Raw genomic sequence first — 19,385 nt, 5'->3', positions numbered from 1 at the left:
AGAACAAAATTCAAATTCACAAAAAAAGAACAGACTTACTGGTGTGACAGAGGCTGGAGGAAGCCTCGGATACCCTGCTAACTCAGAACTAAAGCCACTTCCAAAGTCCGCCTTTCAATCAAAGAGTAGACAGGTCTATAAAACAAACAGTAACACATGTGAGGAACACGTTTCTTAGTTAATCAAGTATACAGGACCAAATGGGCAACACCCCCCCAAAAGCAAAGACGAGAAAGCTGGACCAATGGACACGTGGAACCCAGCGTGGAATGTGGGAGAGTGCTGACACATTGCAGGGACTGCAACAAATGTCACAAAACGATTTGTGCATAAATTTTTGAATGAGAATCTAATTTGCACTGTAAACTTTCACCTAAAGCACAATTTAAAAAAAAAAAGACTCCTGACTCGCTAGCCACTCTTTTCACAATGTGTTAGTGAGTGATGAGAATTAAATAGAGGACTAAACCCCATGACGCAGCCATCACAAGATGCAGGCTCCACAGGAAGCCGCTTCCCACTTCCGGGGGAGGCACTGTCCTTTCCATATGTGTAATGCCCTCTACTGCCCAGCACCCTAGTACTGCAGCTTCATAAACTCTGAAAACCAAGTTTAACATGTAAAGAGAGAAGAAAAATCAAACAATACCTTTTTGGGTCCAAAGGGAACTGCAAGTATACATACAACAGTGACCTGCTTCAAAGGAGCTTTCACAAATGGGAACATGAGATGTAAATACAAAAATGCCAGCCAATAAATCATATAAGTAAATTCTTGGCAGCCTGGATTTGCAGAATCTAGTTCACCTAGTCTCTGGGTGATACTGGATCAGAATCATGGGGAGGGACAAGGCTACTTGCAAAATTTGCAAGATCTGTTAGGTGGTAAAAATTCTCCCACGCCTAAAGAATTTTAAAGTTTGCAAATATAAATTTTACATGAAAATGCCATTCTTTCAAAACAATACCTGTGGGGAAATGCTGCTTGACATTTTCAGAAGTTAATTTTCTATATTTGGCCCTATGATATTCCTCAAGCTTTTTACTAGAACTCCCAAAATGGGCCCAAACAAATCTAAAGCAAGAGAACTTTTATCACATCTCAAATTCTGGAGGCAAATAAAAATCCATTTCACTTACATGTAGCAGCCATGCATATAAATACGGTCTTTAGAAAATGATTTAATTAGCTTTTTTTTTTTTTTTTAAGTATTTGCCAAGAAGAGTTCAGTCTTACTAGTATCACGTTCTAGAGGAGGGAATGAAAGGAGTAGAATAAGCTGCAGCAACTTCTTCACAAAATGACTGTTGTTAATTGTCATCAAGCCAGGTTCAATGCATGGCAACTTTATGTATAACAGAACAAAATGCTGCCTGGTCCGGTGCCATCTTCTTGATCATTGGTTCATGAAATTAGGATTGGGTCAAGCAAAGCTTGCTCTCTCCTACCTCCCTCACGCCCCAGCCTAGGCCCATCAACTTCCGAGATTCTTGGTCCAATTTGACACCATGCACACGGTCAATGTCTTGCACCATGGGCATCTGCCTCCTTCCTTGGATCTTCCCTTCTAAGCATAGAACCAGAAGCCCCACTGAGGACATCTGATAACCAAGAGTTCAATGAGAAGTCTCCAAAATGAAACATAAGAAGACGGTGCAAGAAAAGGAGGCCATGGGGTTTCCCTACCTTTGTCACAGACTCTGAGACAGCCTTCAGGAGGGACTTCTTGTGCCAAAGTGGGGAGCTATTTCTGTAGGAGAACCAACAAAGACAGTGCAAGGCATTGCAGACGCTGCTCTATTTTGGCCCAGACCACGGAACACTGTGGTTAGGGCACTTCCTTTCTTAGCATCTCAGGCCCTGCCTTCTGCCCCCTCTTAAGGAAACAATTTGCCACCAGATAAACTGGAAAGAACCGCTGAGCTCCCTGAGACCAAAGGTGTAGCTACGTAAATATATTATGTCCTGAGAGCAGTTGATAAAATGTACAAGGGCTGGGTACAGAGGCGTATGGAATGAAGAACAGAAATCTCGTCATTTCCGTGGGGCTCTTGAAATGTTAGAGCTTGAAAATACCTATCCAGCCCCATGTTCCCTCTTCACAAGAGAGTCCACAGTACAAACCATTTTTATGAGCAGTCCTGAGATACCCAGGAGCAATCCAGAGCAAAGAGTATTTCCATTGTTTCATTGAAATTGCACTGCAATTTTGCAGCTGAAGACACTCTCTGGGGCTGGACTCCCAGAATCCCTCATTATAGAAGACTAGTCTAAGCTGTGATGTGCTAGGGAGACACCCTACACTGTCTGAGGTCCCTGATGACCTTCCACAGCACCCCAGGGGACCACTGGGTTGAAAGGGTCTAGGTGGACTTGATGGAGTGGGGTATTTTTCTCTCCAGGATCCTGCTCAAACTCAGTGGCCTGTTTTCTGCAGTTTCTAGAGGATGAACACACTAATAAAAAAACCAAACTCACTGCCTTTGGATCGATGCCAACTCATGGCGACCCTGTGTGTTAAAAGAGTAGAACTGAGCTCCATATGGTTTCCTTGGCTGTAATATTTACGGAAGCAGATAGCTAGGCCTTTCTTCTGGGGCACCCCGTGGTGGGTTTGAACCATCAACCTTTAGGTTAGTAGTGGAGTGCAAACCTTTGACACCACCCAGGACCTGAACACACTAATAGAGCACCTAAAAGATTTGCCACCAGCTATTTCTACCTCCTGCAGTTAATAGGGAATTGTGCTCATCAGGAACCTGTACATGGATCAAGAGGAAGTCATTTGAACAGAACAAGCGGATACTGCATGGTTTTAAAGTCAGGAAAGGTATGCACCAGGGTTGTATCCTTTCACCATAGCTACCCAATACGTATGCTGAGCAAATAATCCAAGAAGCTGGACTACATGAAGAAGAACAGAGCATCAGGATTGGAGGAAGACTCATTACCAACCTGCAATATGCAGATGACACAACTTTGCTTGCTGAAAGTGAAGAGGACTTGAAGCACTTGCTGATGAAGATCAAAGACCACAGCCTTCAGTATGGATTACACCTCAACATAAAGAAAACAAAAATCCTCACAACTGGACCAATAAGCAACATCATGATAAACGGAGAAAAGACTGGCATTGCCAAGGATTTCATTTTACTTGGATCTGCAATCAACACCCACAGAAGCAGTAGTCAAGAAATAGAACAATGTATTGCATTGGGCAAATCTGCTGCAAAAAACCTCTTTAAAATGTTGAAAAGCCAAGATGTCATCTTGAGGCCTAAGGTGACCTGACCCAACCAGTGGTCTTTTCAATTGCCTCATATGCATGCGAAAGCTGGACAATGAATAAGGAAGACCAAAGAAGAATTGACACCTTTGAATTGTGGTGTTGGAGAAGAATATTGAATATAGCATGGACTGCCAAAAGAAGAAACAAATCTGTCCTGAAAGAAGTACAACCAGGATGCTCCTTAGAAGCAAGGATGGAGAGACTATATCTCACATACTTTGGAGATGTTATCAGGAGGGATAAGTTCCTGGAGAAGGACATCATACTTGGTGAAGTAGAGGGCTAGCGAAAAAGAGGAAGACCCTCAACAAGATGGATTGACAAAGTGGCTGCAACAATGAGCTCAAACACAGCAACAGTTGTGAGGATGGCACAGGACCAGGTAGTGTTTCGTTCTATTGTGCACAGGGTTGCTATGAATCGGAACCAACTTGACAGCACCTAACAACAGGAACAACAATATTATGGATTGAGTTGTGCACCCCCTCCCCGCAAAAAAGATATATTGAAGTCCTAACCCCTAGTGCCTGTGAATGTGACCTTGTTAGGAAATGAGGTCTGTGAAGATGTTATCAGTTAACATGAGGTGATGCTACAGCAGAATAAAAAAAAAAAAAAAAAACCCTTTGCCATCAAGTCAATTCTAACTCCTGGTGACCACGTGTGTTATACAGTAGAACTGCTCCCCAGGGTCTACTTGGCTGTAATCTCTACAGGAGCAGTTCACCAGTTCCTTCTTCTGCAGAGGCCCTGGGTTGGTTCAAACTACCAACCTTTAGGTTAGCAGACAATTAATTGCAAACCATTTTCGCCACCCAGGCTTCTGCTGTAGTAGGGTAGGTCCTAAACCAATCTGAGTGGTATTCTTATAAAAGAGAAGAGACACAGACAGAAGGAAAACAGCCCTGTGACCACAGAGTCATTCTGTAGCTGCAGGTCAAGGAATACCTGGGGCTACCAGAAGCCGGGAGACACAAGAAAGGACCTGCTCCTAAAACCTTCCAGGAGGGTGTAGCTCTGCTGACGTCCTAAACTTGGACTACTTTATCCTCCCGAACTATGAGACAATAAATCTCTGTTCTTACAAGCCACCCAGTGTGTGGCACTTTGTTACAACAGCCTGTGGTAAAGCTTCCCTGCAGAAGGCAAAGTGCTTGACACTAATACATTAGCCCATTTATTCTTCTTCTTGTTGGAAAGAGGGAAAGGAGCACTGCCTGAGAACCTACCAGGAACCAGGCTGCTTTCAGTATTTTAATTCAATTACCTTCACCAAGAATGTGTGAAGCAGAAGTGATACAACCTAGAGTGACAGCTATGGCTACCTGGAGAGTAATTTCCCACCTAAAGGCATTCAAGTCATCAAAAGTTCTCTTTAACACTCTTGGGACCAAGCAAGGGGTCCCTAGGTGGTGTAAACAGCTAGTGCACTCAGCTGCTGACCAAACAGTTTGAGGTTCAAATCCACCCAGAAGTGCCTCAGAAGAAAAGCCTCGTGACCTACCTCTGAAAAATCAGCCACTGAAAACCCTATGGAGCACAGCTCTACTCTGACACGCAGGGGGTCACCATGGGTTGTTGTCAACTTGGCAGCGACTGGTTTGGTTTGTGTTTTTTTCCTTCTCCACAATGCCCCAGCCAGGAACAGAGCTCCCACACCAATTCCCTCCTCCTCTCCCGTCCTTTGCCATCCAGTCACATCCTCCTTTCTGATGTTCTGCAAGTGGCCTTTGTCACTTACAGCTCTTCACCAGATTGGCAAACCCACAGGAGCCGATAAGGTATAACCGGGCCAGGGCTGAGTCTGGTTTTCACTCTCTCTTTCTCGGTGTTCTCTGGCCTTGGATGTATGTAGGATCATTTTTGTGTTGCTCTCCAGGCCCTTTAATAAAGCCACATTCCTCCTCACCTTCCAGGCTTCAGGTGGGAACAGCAGGGCTGATTCCCGGCTTCCAAGAAAGAGAAATGGAGGCCTACCCCAGGTCCCCCAGCGAGGCAGACATTCAGCAGACCTAGGATTAGAAGCAAGGTCTCCCCGTTCCCACTGGCACGTAATACTTCTTCAATTGCTCTGAAAATGAAAACCCCGGGGTTATTTTGCAAGAGGAAAAAGTTGGCCTGGCGAAGCCAGAGCCACGTTCCTGGTGCGCTCCACTCACAGGGCTTGGTACCTTACAAAAACGATTTCCTATCATACCCTAATTGTCACTGCTACATGGCAGTCCTGTGACCGCATCTAAGCGGCCTCTTTGCTGGCTTTCTGTGCAGATCCCCCAGCAAGAAGAATCACATAGGGACAAAGCAGGGAAACAAACCGCAGGACACCGGGGGCCCACGTTCCCCTTCCACTCCACCCCCTCAAAGACGACCAAAGAGAGCCCAACGAATGGCCCCCTGTGGGCCGAGCCCGCTCCCCGCTGCCCTGTTCCCAAAGCTCTGCAGTATCCCTGCAGACAGGATTTCTTCCTCAGACATGAAACCCAAAAGTTTATGAAGAAGAAATGAAGTGGCAATTTCCCAGCGTGGCCGGGAATTAATACAAGCTGTCGTCAGGGTTTCCCTTTCAAAGGGTGACAGCCACACTTCTCCAAGTCAAGAGTGACAGAGCTCCACCGCTTGACTTGCCACGGCTTCATCATAGCGAGATGTTTTTAATTCAAGATGCACTGCAGTAAGGTTTGAACTCAGCTGGGACTTGATTTACTGCTAATTCATTTCTTCGATTCCTATAATTCTAAGCTCAGTCACCAAACGGTTTAATGCTGATAGAATCACCAGTGCGGTGCTTTATGAATGGGCGCCGGGGGAATTTTGTTGGTAAGTGTGCTAGCAACTATTACTCACTTTGGAAAGGAGAACTGTGCTCTGGCAAAGCATGATGGCTACCCCATAATTGGGCGTGGGGTTATCTGCCAGTGTCCCCAGGGGAGCTAAACCCAGATACCATGGGGTTATACCCTCCCTCCAGCCCCGACTCTCTCTCTCTCACACATACACACACACATACGTCATTACCTGTGCAAAGTGTACACTAGGCAGTGAAAATGCTTCCCATGAGAAATGCCTAACCCCACTCCCCAGGTGTGTCACTACCAAATGGTGGAAACCATGGATTTGTAGTCTAATTTGAAACCTTCAGCCCTCTCTAGAATAGCTAAGTTTATTACTCCAGGAGAAAAAACTTGTATTAAGATGTGTCTTAATACCTCCAGCCTTCTTTGTTAATTCAGGACATTTATCTTTGCCAGTTCTACTGAAGCCTCGGATTCAATAACTGTAGCTGGAAAAAAAAAATATCGAAAAGGTGAATGTCATCACTCACATATTTTGCAAACGTCTGTCTTGATCTATTACGTGAAAGCAAGGAGTGCTACTTGTTGAAAACATTTCTGCAAACCTGTCACGGCTGGAGCCGCACTTCTGGATAGGGCCCTACTGGAGAAGACACACCTGAAGGTGGGTCGTGAGACGGTGGTAACCAGTGTCTCTTGAGAATTCACAGACATTTCTGGGATTCTCAAAAGCAAACAGCAAGGAGGAGAGGAAGGTGGGACCACACAAGTCCCCCGTTTTGGCTGTCCAGTGGGCTCATCCTCTGGCTTCTCTCCTCCAAACCGAATTCAAACTTGAAAGCCCCCAGTTAAGGTCAGTGTTTCCCAAAGTGCTCTCTGTCCAATGCTCATTCCTAGGAATGTGAATAAGTGTAAATACACCCCCACAAAGGGATTCCATGATCAAATAGATGGAAAAATGGTTGGTTAAAAATAATTAAACAGGCTTCTCAACAGCGGTGTCTTAGTTTCTTAGTGCTGCTGTGACTGAAATACCACGAGAGGCTGTTTTAAAGAACAGAAATCTATCTCGTCACAGTTTAGGAGGCTAGGAGTCCAAATTCAGGGCAGCAGGGGACTTCTAGGGAACTTCTCTAGGGGACTTCTCTCTCTCTCTCTTTTGGGCCTAGGGGAAGATCCTTGCTTAAATCTGTGTCTATGCTGCTCCTTGGGTCCCTGCATGGTGCAAGCGGTTTGTGATTGGCTACTAAAAGAAAGGCCTGGCAATTTGCTTCTGTATAGATTACAACCAAGAAAGCTCCATGGAGCAGTTCTACTCTGTAACACATGGAGTCACCACGAGTTGGAATTGACTGGACAGCAACAGGTTTGGTTTGGTTTGGTTTCTGCTGCTCCATATATTACTCAGAAGCAATTAGGTTTAGGAGACACACAACAGTGATTTGGCCTCATTAAGATAACAAAGAAAACCCTATTCCCAAACACGGTCACAGCCACAGGTATAGGGGTTAGGATTTCAACACATATTTTGGGGGGACACGATCCAATCCATAACAGCAAACCTCCTTCATCTTCAATATCCTAAGATGGGCATTTTGAATTTCCGAGAGGAGGACACAGGGATAAGGTGTTTCCAAAACTTACTAGTCCACAGAGCGTCTTGTGGACTAGCCTTTGGAACATTCTGGAAAAGGCAGTTTGGTTGCTCCTCCCAAACTATTGGCACCTAAACCCATAGGGAGTTTTACATGGAGAACAAGAATTCAACTCCAGGTGTATCACCCTACTTGCCCACAGACCACCACCACCAGGGAACACTGTAGAGTGGCCCATGAGCTCAGCCGGCACTTGGTTTCTCTCAACTCTTTCAAATAGCCAGTCAACAACTTGTGCATGAATTGTTTAATGAGAAACTAATTTGCTCTGTAAACTTTCACCCAAAGCACAATGAAAAAAAAAAAAGCTAGTCAGTCGACATTGATGTTTCTCCTGTCCTACTGGGAAGGAAACACTGCCACCTGGCCTGGTTCCCACCTCCCCAGGTGTGCCCTTTTGGGCCATTCCTCCCTACCTTGCCCTGCTCCATTTATTTATTCTATTTATTCAGCAAATATTTACTGATGGCCTCCAGTGTGATAGGCTCAGAGCTGGGTACTGAGGATCCAAAGAGAAGAAATGTCTCCTGCCCTCCAGGAGCTCTCACAATCCAAGGCATATGGAAACAAACAAGTCCAGTGCCATTGTTCCTGCCATGGCCACCAGCAGCTTCTTTGTCACTATTAAAAGTACACATGAAGTTTCTGGCTGCATACAAGATGCTTCAAGCCAGGGCTGGCCCTGACTGTCTGGAGGCCAGAAATCTCAGGCAGGCACACCAACACAGGCACACTTCTCTAAGAAAGTCACACCAGTCAAGGGCAAGTGCATTTCAGGGGAGGCAGGCACGGGTCAGTCGCTAAGGGGAGAAGAGAGCTGGGAAAGGGGTCACAGGCACGGCACCATCACTTCTTTGCCCAGCCTGACTCAAGAGGGGCTTTAAAGCACAAAAATTGTTTTGAAAAAAAGGAAAGGAAAGCATGAATAATTACTTAGCCATAAAGAGAAATGAAGGAAGTCCTGACACATGGCACAACGTGGGTGAACCCCAAAACACTGAAAACTTAATGCTGAGTGAAATAAGGCAGTCACAAAAGGATAAATACTATATGATCTCACTTACAGGAAATACAGAGATCAAAAGGAGCCCTGGTGGTGCAATGGTTAAGCGCTTGGCCGCTAATCGAAAGGTTGGTGGTTTGAACCGGGAGAAAGATCTGGCCATCTGCTCCTGCAAAGATTACAGCCTAGAAAACCCTGTGGGGCAGTTCTACTTAGTTACATGGGGTTGCTATGAGTCGAAATTGACTTCATGGTACCTAACAACAACAACATAGAGATCAAAGCTTATTAGTGGTTACCAGGGGTGGGAAGGTAGGGGAAAGAGAGAGCTAATGCTTAGGGGGCATTGAGTTTATGTCAATGGTGGTGGAATAATTCAGACAAGGATACTGATAATGGTTGTGCAACACTGAACATAATCGATGTCACTGAATTATACATGCAAAAATTGTTGAATTGGCAAATGTTTTATGTATATTTTTACCACATAAAAAAGGAAGAAAAAAAAAAGAAGAGGGCCTAGCTAAAGGCAACCAATAGAGCTAATGGAAAATATTTTATGCAGAAGATCACCTGTTGCTTTATATTTCAATGCCTGCGATGCTTCTTAAGTTAGGATGGTGGTAGAGGTCACTTGCGGTCATCTCATGCCTCCAGGCAGCCACGCCCCTTGGGTGTCATAAACCGGGGTGTGGACGATTCCCCTCGGAGGTGTGGAAGGTATCCCTTTGGTAGTCATAGCTACAAGTTAGGTAAGTCTCTTGAAATCTGCCTAGAGCCCGTTCTCATGGTGGCTTCCACGGGGTTGAAACTGGGTAAAGCACACTGTGGTTGGCTGTTGGTGCCACAGAGCATGAGCCCTGGGAGCGGAAAGATGCTTTATTATAGCATGCTGCCCCCACTGTCTGACTCTGTTCTGAAGCCACATGCTCCTTCTAAGGAACCCCTGTAAGAGGGTGACCCCAGACACCCAATTTAGGCACCTGCCCAGATATGCTTGGCCCCACCTGACCCCCCAGGCCTCCAAATCTGGGCCTCACCTATCCTCCCTGCCTCTAATCTTGGGCCTCGGCCACCTGCGCAGTCTCTTGCAGGAGCACCCCAATGATGCCTCATGCTATCGCTGCGGTCCTGAAGTTCCAGCTGCTTTTCTTCCTTCTGAGTGAAGGCAGGTTCTCGGTGGGTTCCCAGGTGCGCTGCACAGTTCACAATCCACGTTAGTGTATTAAAGGCTCTGACAAGTCTGGCTATCTCTGCCCTGTCTGCTGACATTCCACGAGGGCTGGGCCAATTACCCGTCCTTGACACCTGCGGCCCTGACAAGCTCCCCTCACATGCTAACCGCTAAACAAGAGAAGAAGCACTCCACCAGCTCTGAGGCTCTGCTTTCTCTCCCTCCTCTTGACCTCTGGGCCAAAGCAATGCAATAATTTGCTCACCCTCTAGTTCCAGACCCCACATTTGTTCTTGTTGTCATTAGGTGCTGTTGAGTCAATGGGCTCATGGTGACCCTGTATATTATAGAGCAGAACTGCCCCAGGGTTTTCTAGGCTGTAATCTTTATGGGCTGGAGTCCTGGTGGTGCAGTGGTTAAGAGCTTGGCTGCTAACCAAAAGGTCAGCAGTTTGAATCTACCAGCCACTCCATGGAAATTCTAAGGGGCAGTTCTACTCTGTCGATAGGGTTGCTATCAGTCAGAATCAATTCAACAGCAAGGGGTTTAGTCTTTTGGTTAATCTTCGTGGGAGCAGATCGCCAGGTCTATCTCTAGCAGAGCCATTGGGTGAGTTTGAACCACACCTTTCAGTTAGCAGCCAAGCACCTAACTGCTGCACCACCAGGGCTCCTTAAACCCCATACTACCAGGGGTAATCCAACTGGGCTCCTCCAGGGAGTGTCTCAGCTGTGAATCTGGCCCTGGGCAGAGACCAGGACAGCTTTGAAGGGCTGTGGTTTTCTCCTAAATTCCAGTGGCCTCTTCCTCCGTTGCGTCTCTCCTCACACTTGTTAATGAAAATACTCCTCACCGTAAGGCCTCAGGAATTGATTCCGTCAGGCTGAGTTCAGCACACTGACTGCAGGGACAAGATCCTCTTAGCTAGTGATCTGTTTTGTGTTGCAGTGACAAAACATTCCAAAATCCAATTTGCTGTTGCGAATCCCGTTCACGGAGAAGGCACGGTTCAGGGAGGGGGCTGTCCAAGCTCAGACAACCAACAGGATAGCCAAGGTCTCACAAACACCTGTTGGCGTAGATCTGTGCAGGACGCCACGCCAACAGGTTAATCTTAGCATGCCTTTCAACACTCCAACTGTGACCCCAGAGGGGAATAATGGAATTTCAAGGGCACCCCTCCCGGTTGCCTCAAGTTTAGTAAGACGTTCCCTCACCTCCCACATACATGAGAAGCCAAATAAGTAATGCATGCGTAAAAACACTAACCATACCAGCATTCTCCAGGGCTGTTTCCTAAAATGTTCAGGTCAGAGAGACAGAGTCTGCAGCTTAGTGCCCGCTTGGGGATGGAACAGTACCCAGTCAGCCCCACAGACTCTGTGGGGCCTCCCCACCCACAATTCTCAGCATTGAGGTATATCTCATAACATCCCATGTCAGCTTGAGCCATCTCAAGACCTGATTATTTTCTCCTTGTGAACAGGGACCGTTGTTCCCATCTGAAGTTTCCGGTACATGCTACAGGACAACCACCCAACACACAGCCCACTTGCATTACCTTCCAATGAGTCTCTGCTCTACCTTGTGGTCCAGGTGCCCAAGGTGACACGGCATCCATGGGCAGAGATTCTTTCCTGCCTCTAGCCCCCCAAATCTGGGCTGCTATGGCTAGTGCATGAATGAACAAATGTGTCTTGAGCACCTGCTGCGTGCAGTGCAATGGAAAGAATTCTGGGCTGAGAGTGGAAAGGTCATCTACCACTGAGCAGCTGAGGATCTTGGCCATTGCACTTAAACGTTCTCAGCCTTCCTTCCTATACAATCGGAACCAGAATAAATCATCTCCCAGGGCTACCTGAAGGATTAAACAAGAGAGTGTTGTTTCTACCACACCAGCACCTTGAAGCAGTCACCAGGAAGATCCTGATTCCTACCAGCCTGGAAGCCTTGTAGACTCAAAAGCAGAGATGGGGACTTCACTCAGCTACGCCTCCTTAGTCTTTCCAGGAGGAAATGGGACTTGTCAAGTGAAGTAACAGTCATCATCAGAAACTGAGCACTCTGCTGGAATGATCCATGCCATTTTACAATCCACCAATAGCCAAGGACAAAACTCATCTCCTGTCCCACTGGATGAATGGGGGAACTGAGGCTCAAAGAATATGCAGACTTGCCTGGGGTCACAAAGACAGTCCAAGGCAGAGATTAGAGCCAGATATTCTAAGGTTCTCCCAGCACGCTCTCCCCTAAACTCCCAAGGGAGTGTCAACATGCTTGTGACTGCTATTCTAAGGAGGCAATGTGACCCAGCACAGTAATAAGCAGTATGCTCAGACTTCATGGAGTCGAGCCTTGGCCCCACCACTTACTGGCTTTGTGACTTTGGACAGGCTCCTCAACTTCCCGCATCTTGGTATCCTCATGGATGAAGTGGGGATAATAACAATAACTGCCTCTCTAGGTTGTTCTAAGGATTAAGTGGGTCAACCATATAAACTGCTCAAATGGTGCCTGAGGCAAGTAAGTGCTCAACAAGTGTTAGCCATCATCATCATCATCATCATAGGTTCCATCCCATTGTTTTCACAAGGACCATAACCAATACTAATGGCCTCACAGCTGCTTCCCTTGGAAGGCTAGATGCCATATGACCATCAGAGCATGGGTCTGGGGGCTCACACAGACTCACCCAGGGACAAAGGCAGCTTGTCTTCGAAGCAACTTCCTGCCAAGCAGGAACAAGGTCTCTGCTCTGGGAATTAGGATCCCTGCTTTCTTCCCCTTTTAAGATCCATCTCCTACCACTTAGCTCACAGCTCCCTTGGTCTCCCTGCTGACTCCACCTTCCAGCCACAACCTGAATGCTGCAGCCTGGGCAGGGAAGGGGGGGGAGAAGGAGCAGGGCAGGGGGGCGCTAAGGGCAGGGGGCAGCGGATGTTGCCGTTCTAGAACAAGGCAGTGTCCACGGGGCTCTGTGTGGAGCAAGCCCTGATCAGCAGAGCCTGGAGGGCAATTACCCTAATCATGTGCATCTCCCAAACAGCCCTTTGATTTATTAGCACGACGTCTTTTTAAAATGCCGCTCTTAAATATAAATAACACTTCATCACCCAGCTGCCGTTAAGTTCATGTTATATTGATTTCTGGAGTGCCACAAATTTGAGGGCGAACGGGCTGGCGGATGTGCACATGCAGCCAAGAGTTGGATTAGCCAGTGGGGGAGGGGCTGGGGAGAAGGGGCTGGGGGAAGAGGATGGAGGTGTCAGGGAGGGTGTTGAGCCCTGCTCAACAGCCCCAGGGTCAGAACCAGTGTCACATCGGGCAGCGCAGGACACAACTAAGAAGGGGCGTTACGCCTGAGGAAGCAGGCACATCTGTTGCACAGACTGATCCCGGCTGGGATCGTGCTTGGTTCCCTGTGTTGCTAAGGCCCATCCCAGCCCATCCCAGAGGCACTCCAACAGGTCTCGAGGTGGCTTTGTTTGCGTAGCGCCTTCTCTGGGTGAGGATGGGAGACGCGGCTAAGAAATGCCCCCTAGCTGGCTAGGAGGAGAGGTTCGCTGCAATTTCTTTGCATCAAAGCCTGGGGATATCTCTGAGCTAAGAGCCGTTAATGACCCAGCTCCCTCGCTATCCCCACCTGCAGGACTGCTGCTGCCCTAGAAGGCCCCCACTAATTCCCAGCACCCCTTGTTGTGATTGAAAGGACCAGGAGACCAGTGCACAGCAGAGCCTGCCACACAGATATCTCTGTCTGCTGGGAGCAGCCGCAGCTGGCAACTGAGAGGTGCAGAGAAGGAGAAAGGAATTCAGTGGCTGCCTGGGATTCCTCCGGAAATGTGTGCAGAGGGTCGATGGGCATCCAGGGTGAAGTCCTGGGAGGAGAAAGGAGAGCCCGAAGTACGGGGCTGGGCAGGAGGGACTCATTGGTGGGCAGCCCCCGCCCAGCCCTCCCTGGAGAGGCACCTAGAAAAAGATCCAGCGGCAGCAGCAGCAGTGAGGGGCTGCAGGACCGAGTCAGCCCTTCTGCGCAGGGGCTTTTCCAGCTGCCTTCCGAGGGAGGAGGCCCCCTGAGAACTTAAAAGAAGGCCACAGAGGAGTGATAGAGAGAGAATGACAACACGACATGCTCCAGGCTGGGCAAGAGAGCCAGGAACAAAATGAGATGATTTACACGCAGCTTTACGCAGCCGTTAATTAATGCCTGCCTTGTCCTAGAAACCAAATTGGTACCTAATGCTAAGTGGGGAAAGTGTGGGGAGCTTTTGAACCCAGATGCTTAGCTCATAACCAGCATGATGACTGTGGGCTTTGCATGAAAATGATGAGTCCTGAGGCTGCAAATACATGAGAAAGGACGAGGGTGGGCGGGAAGCAGAGGTTGGAGCCGAGGTCATCAGGGAAGATGCACTGATATTTAAGGACAATCTGGACCCAACCTTCTGCCCCTTGCAGGTCCCCTGAGGCAATGTTTACCTGGGAGGCACCCACTGTTGCTGGAGTTCATGATTCACTACCAAAAACCAAGTGCCGCTGCACACATGTGTGGGACCTCCCAGGCCACACCATCAGAGGGCATGCGTGTGGGGAACATTCCAGCTCTTCCGGAGCCCAAAAGACAGGTGGACCCATTGTCACACATGACTGAATGAGCTGACCGGGGATAGCCGGGCTCTTCAGGAATGTGTGTGCATATATGAGTGTGTGTGTACGCACACCCACCATTCTTAAAAAGAAAACGTTTTCCCCCTACAGAGTTCTCCCCATTGTAAGAGCTTTGCTTTCTTCCATCCACCCTTTTCAATCGATCAAAGGGCAGCTCACACGGCACACAGCGGGAATACAATCTCCCTCCCTGGATGCCTGCTCCTCTCCTCCCCAACCTCACCAAAAACCTTTGCAAGAATGGAAAAAGTTTGAAAATCGCAGAGATGCGGGTGGGCAGAGAAAACCCGTCATATCAGTGCCCATCCTCAGGATTTACAGAAACAACCCAGACCCTGTGCCCAATACAAGCTCCGTAGTGTTCCAGAAGACGCCCAACGAGTTCTTCCCACTGGTGGGTTTGTAGGACACTGAACACATGCTCTTGCATAGAGGGTACGAGTTTATCCCATCTCCTGCCGGGTTGCTCCACAAGCAACCCCAACAACAGACAGCTATGGGAACACAGAACAGTGCCATACTGCAGACTCAACTCCAAAACCAGTTTTCATTTGGCTCTCCCATCCTTCTCCCTGCAACAACTGAGCCCACAGTGACTTGCTCATTGGCCACTATATGGGAACTCTGAAGAAGCCCTTCTGGAACCCCAACCACCTCCTGCCTCCTCCTGAAAAGTTTGCAAATGTGCAGCCTTGGAAACTGCACCAGGAGAAAGGAAAGGAGGAGGAAAGGAAAGGAACAGCTTTAGGGGAGCAGAACCTTGAACCACAGGCTTCCAGGGCGTGCATCTACACTGTCATGAGCGGCCTGACTCAGGGGGACGATAGCAGACCCAAGAATGACTTGTCTCCTTAGAGGGTGGGCAGTGCCCAAGTGGTCACGAGACAGGGGACCTTCCTCCCTTCGTGGAGTATACCACCTCTCTTCTCCCTTCTGGCTCTGGTTCTCAGACACACATCTCTACAGGCGGGTGACAGGTGTGGGGACCACAAGGAAAGGCTCAGCCCCATGCTTCCCAGGATCCTGCGGGGGGGGAGGGGGAGGGAGAGCCCAAGTCCTGTGTCTCCAGCCCTGTCTGCTTGCTGTTTCCCAGAGACTGGGGATGTGAATTGGTCATACGTTTAAAGGAGGAATTGATCTCCCAGGCCCTCCATAGACAAGCCACACACACACAGAGACACAGAGAACACTGCTCAAGCCCTCTCCTGCCTGCAACCCAGCACATTCCCGGGAAGCAGTGCCACGCTTCAGAAAGGCCTCTGTGCTGCCTCTTACTGGGGAAACGCAGTGTCTGTCCCCATCCACCACCCTACAGGGCTGCAGCCGCGTCTATGTGGCCTCCTCGCGCCGCCCGGACCACCGGTCTCCAAATATACGTCTGAATGTCTGTCTGCCAGTCAGTCTTCCATTAAAATCCACGGGTTCCAAAGGTCACGGAGCAGAGATGACACGCGGCGGGTCTTCCAAGACCTATCACTTCGCCGTTTTAAAAACCAGCCACAGCGGAAAGGGGCTGGGAATGGGAAACCCGCTCCCTCAGCCTCCCGGATGGGATGGAGGTCCGAGCAGGATCAGAATACCACCCTGAAAGTCCTGGTTCTGAGAAGTCGGAGTCGGGGAGCGTCAGGGGAGAACGAACCCGGGAAATACCTGCTCGGGCCAGGTTGCACCTACACAGGTCTCCAGGTGGGACATGGGCAGGTGCGTGTGCGCCGTACGCGCGTGTGTGCATGTGTGTGCGCGTGTGTGCGCAGCGGGCCGGCTGCAGGGCAGCCGAGGACTCCCCGGGCGGCCGCGGGGACTTCGCCCACACTGCGCTCGCCGCCAACCCTGCCCTGCCGCCCGCCCGCCGCCCACCGCCCTGCTCCTACCTGGAGGCGCCGCGTCTCCTCCTGGTTCAGCTGGAGCGCCGCATTGACACTGCAGATGGTGCCGCCGCCGCTCGCCCTCCGCCGGCGTGTGCGTGTGCGCGCGTGTCTGCCTCCTCCAGCCCAGCCCGAACGCAGACTCGGCCGAGACTGGGCAGCTCACGGGCGGCGAGACGGCCGGAACGGAGCCTCCGGGGCTCGGCGCGCCTGCCCCGCGTCCACCGCGGGCCGCAGGGCCAACAAAAAGGTCACAAGCTGCGGTCGATGCCCAGAGCCCTGGCCCCGGAGCCGAGCGGCAGCGGCACCTCTCCGGGCTGCGGTGGCGGCGCGGGGCTACACTCCTGCGTCCCCACCCCCGCGGGCTGGATGTCCTTGATGCCAAGCGGGCACGGCGCGTCACTCTGCGCCGCCCATGCTCGCCGGGCCGGCCGCTGCCCGGGCGCGGGGTCCCGGCCGGCGAGCGCTCTCCCGCGGCGGTGGCCCGCGCCCGGGACCCGCCGGGCAGGGCTCCGCTGGGCAGGGCGCCGGGGCCGGGGCCGGGGGGCCGCGGGGGCTGCCGGCTGCTCCCCGGGGCGGCGCGGGGCGGCGCGGGTGGCGGCGGGGCGAGCCGGACCTCCCGGGCGCGGCCCCCCGGGCGGACAGCGGGCAAAGTTTGCAGGGGGCCGGGCGCGGGGCTGCGGCGGGCTCGGCCGCCGCCGGGGCTCCCAGGCTGCCTGCTGCCGCCGCGGCTCGCTGCCGCTGTGCATTGAAGCCCGGCCAAGCGCGCACAAACTCCAGCTGCCTGGCGCTCCCTGGGTCCTCCTCTCCTCCGCCCGCCGCCCCGCCCGGCCTCCTCCGCCCGCTCCGCCTCCTCCCTCCCGCCGCTCCCTCGCTGGCTGGCGCGCGCGGCTCGGGGCTCGCGCTGACATCGAGACCGCGGGCGGGCGCGGGCAGAGGGGGCAGGGGACGCCGCCCGCCTCCCGCCGCCGCCCGCCTTCCTGCTCCCCCGGCCAGCCTTTGCTGACACCCCCTTGTCCCCTCTGCCCTCGCGGAGCGACCTGCCAGGGGAGATGCGGGACAGAGAGGGGCGCGTCCGTGGGGACCCGGGCGCATGGCGCGCACTCGGAGGGAGGCAGACTCCTTCGCCACCTTGGATACCGGGAGATGGGAGCTGACGGTCGACGGGACCCTCGAATGCTCGGCGCTGACGCCAAAACAGATACCACCCCTAACCAGCACCCCGCCCCAGCACCCACCGAGGCACCCCACACTGCGCCTAGGGCGGAGGGCCTGGGCAGAGAGCATGAATGGCCAAGCGCCCCGGAGCTTGCTGGCAACCTGGCTTTTGGGGTCGTGTTTGTACTGAGAGGCTGACCTGGTTCCTCTCTTCTCTGCAACCCTCGATCCCAGCCTGCAGATAAGGCAGACAATGCCATCATCCGCGTACTTTGTGAAGGCCGAAGGAAGAAATCATGCCAGGGCTCTGGGTTAGACAGCCAGCTGGAAGGGAAGCAGCGTGTGAGGACCGGAGGTGGGCAGCTCCACCTCTGAAACCTCTGCCTGGATGCCGCTGGGAGTGTGTCCACGCCTCAGGAGAAACCTGAGTGGGATCCCCACGCTTATTTACCCCAGTCTATCCGAGGACCCCTTAAGCTCCAGCCTCATCCCCACCCCCACCATAGTGCCAGGGAAATGGCCCCATGGAGGGGGGGAGGGCACGAAGCACCTTCTCAGCTGGGCAACAATCAAGGGGGCCACCTGGGCAAAAATCAAGGAGCCCATGGTTTTGGGCCCTCTCCTGTCCTTTCTTCAACCCATTCATCCTCACCCCCAGCAACTACCTGGCCTTTCCAGTCCCTGACATCAGAACAACCAGAACCTTCCTCTTAGGTGGAAATGACGGGCAACAGCATAAACTCGTACCCCTTGCGGAGGTGGGGGGGCGGCGTATATTTTCACAGAAATCAAAGCTGCAAACTGGCTTGGCTTTGAGCTGTGAGCCGGCAGGTTACACAGCCCCCTCGCCTACCCCCAGTCAGCACATGTGTGTCAGGATGGGCCCCCCAGATAGGGCCATGCTGACACCCTGCTCTCACAAGGTGGGTGCATCAATGACAAGGAGATGACCCAAGCCAGGGCGAGGAGGGAAGCAGATGCTTGGCTGTCTGCTGAAAGGGTATTTCCGGAGACAGAGTGGAGCCCTTTGAGCCTCTGGTCTCTGATGGACCCCGTATGGGCCAGAAAGCAGCTCAGAGTCATCTGATTAGCTGACATTAATACTCTGGTCTGGCTCCGGAACCCTGGATCCCAGACTCTAGATAAAGCACAGGAGGCCAATGTTAGGTTAGTTTCAGTCCAGAGGAACATAACAAAATAACTCAATGCTGCTGTTTCTTGGACATCCTTCCGGGGCTGAGGAAGCCCAGGGACAAATGACTCCCTAGGCAGAGCTGGGGTTGGGTGCGGCAAGTGAGGCATCTAGGGTACAAAGTAGGAGGCGCAAGCTTCCTCCCAGTTGGTGTAAGGTTTGCCTCCCTAGTCCCAGCCCTGCCTCTAGGTATCTTCTCTGCATCAGAAACCCCTGCACTAGGCCGTCACAGCCTGCTCCCAGAGGTGACATCCCAGAGAGCCCCACAGAAAACCCTAATGGGTTTCTTATGGAATATGGTTCAATAAAAGTGGGGGAAATCCTTTAAGATGTCTGTTTTCCATTTGGCCCTCAGTGCACGCCATAAAAATGCTGAAAGGGAGGGGGAAAGTGTGAAAACAGCTCTGCTTCCGCTCTCAGCCGTCCTAGCATGTATTTTTAATACAACTTGATTGTCTTTTTGTGCTTTGTAGCCTGTGTTTGCACTTGCATGTGTGTGTGTGTGTGTGTGTGAATATTGCCGGTGAGCCCTAGCTCCATCTCCAGATGGATGGATGGATGGAGAGTCAAAGACCTTTTTTTTTCAGA

General features: G+C 51.1%; 1 protein-coding gene across 4 annotated transcripts in view; it reads right to left on the bottom strand.

Annotated features, from left to right (window-relative positions):
• The window catches only part of PLXNA4 (plexin A4), a 517,066-nt gene extending 500,119 nt beyond the window's left edge, over positions 1-16,947 (bottom strand). For 2 of the 4 annotated variants that reach the window (XM_049894280.1, XM_049894279.1), the window contains exon 1: positions 16,454-16,939. The gene's annotated coding sequence lies outside the window, so the exon portion shown is untranslated. Of the gene's footprint in view, positions 1-1,687; positions 3,382-16,453 lie in introns of those variants that run through there. The other 2 variants (XM_049894276.1, XM_049894277.1) reach the window with 2 other exon arrangements.
• Between the last annotated feature and the right edge of the window lie 2,438 nt (positions 16,948-19,385).

Source organism: Elephas maximus, chromosome 8, assembly GCF_024166365.1.
Source record: "Elephas maximus indicus isolate mEleMax1 chromosome 8, mEleMax1 primary haplotype, whole genome shotgun sequence".
Taxonomy (NCBI): Eukaryota; Metazoa; Chordata; class Mammalia; order Proboscidea; family Elephantidae; genus Elephas; species Elephas maximus.
This window is presented reverse-complemented; position numbering and strand designations above follow the sequence as displayed.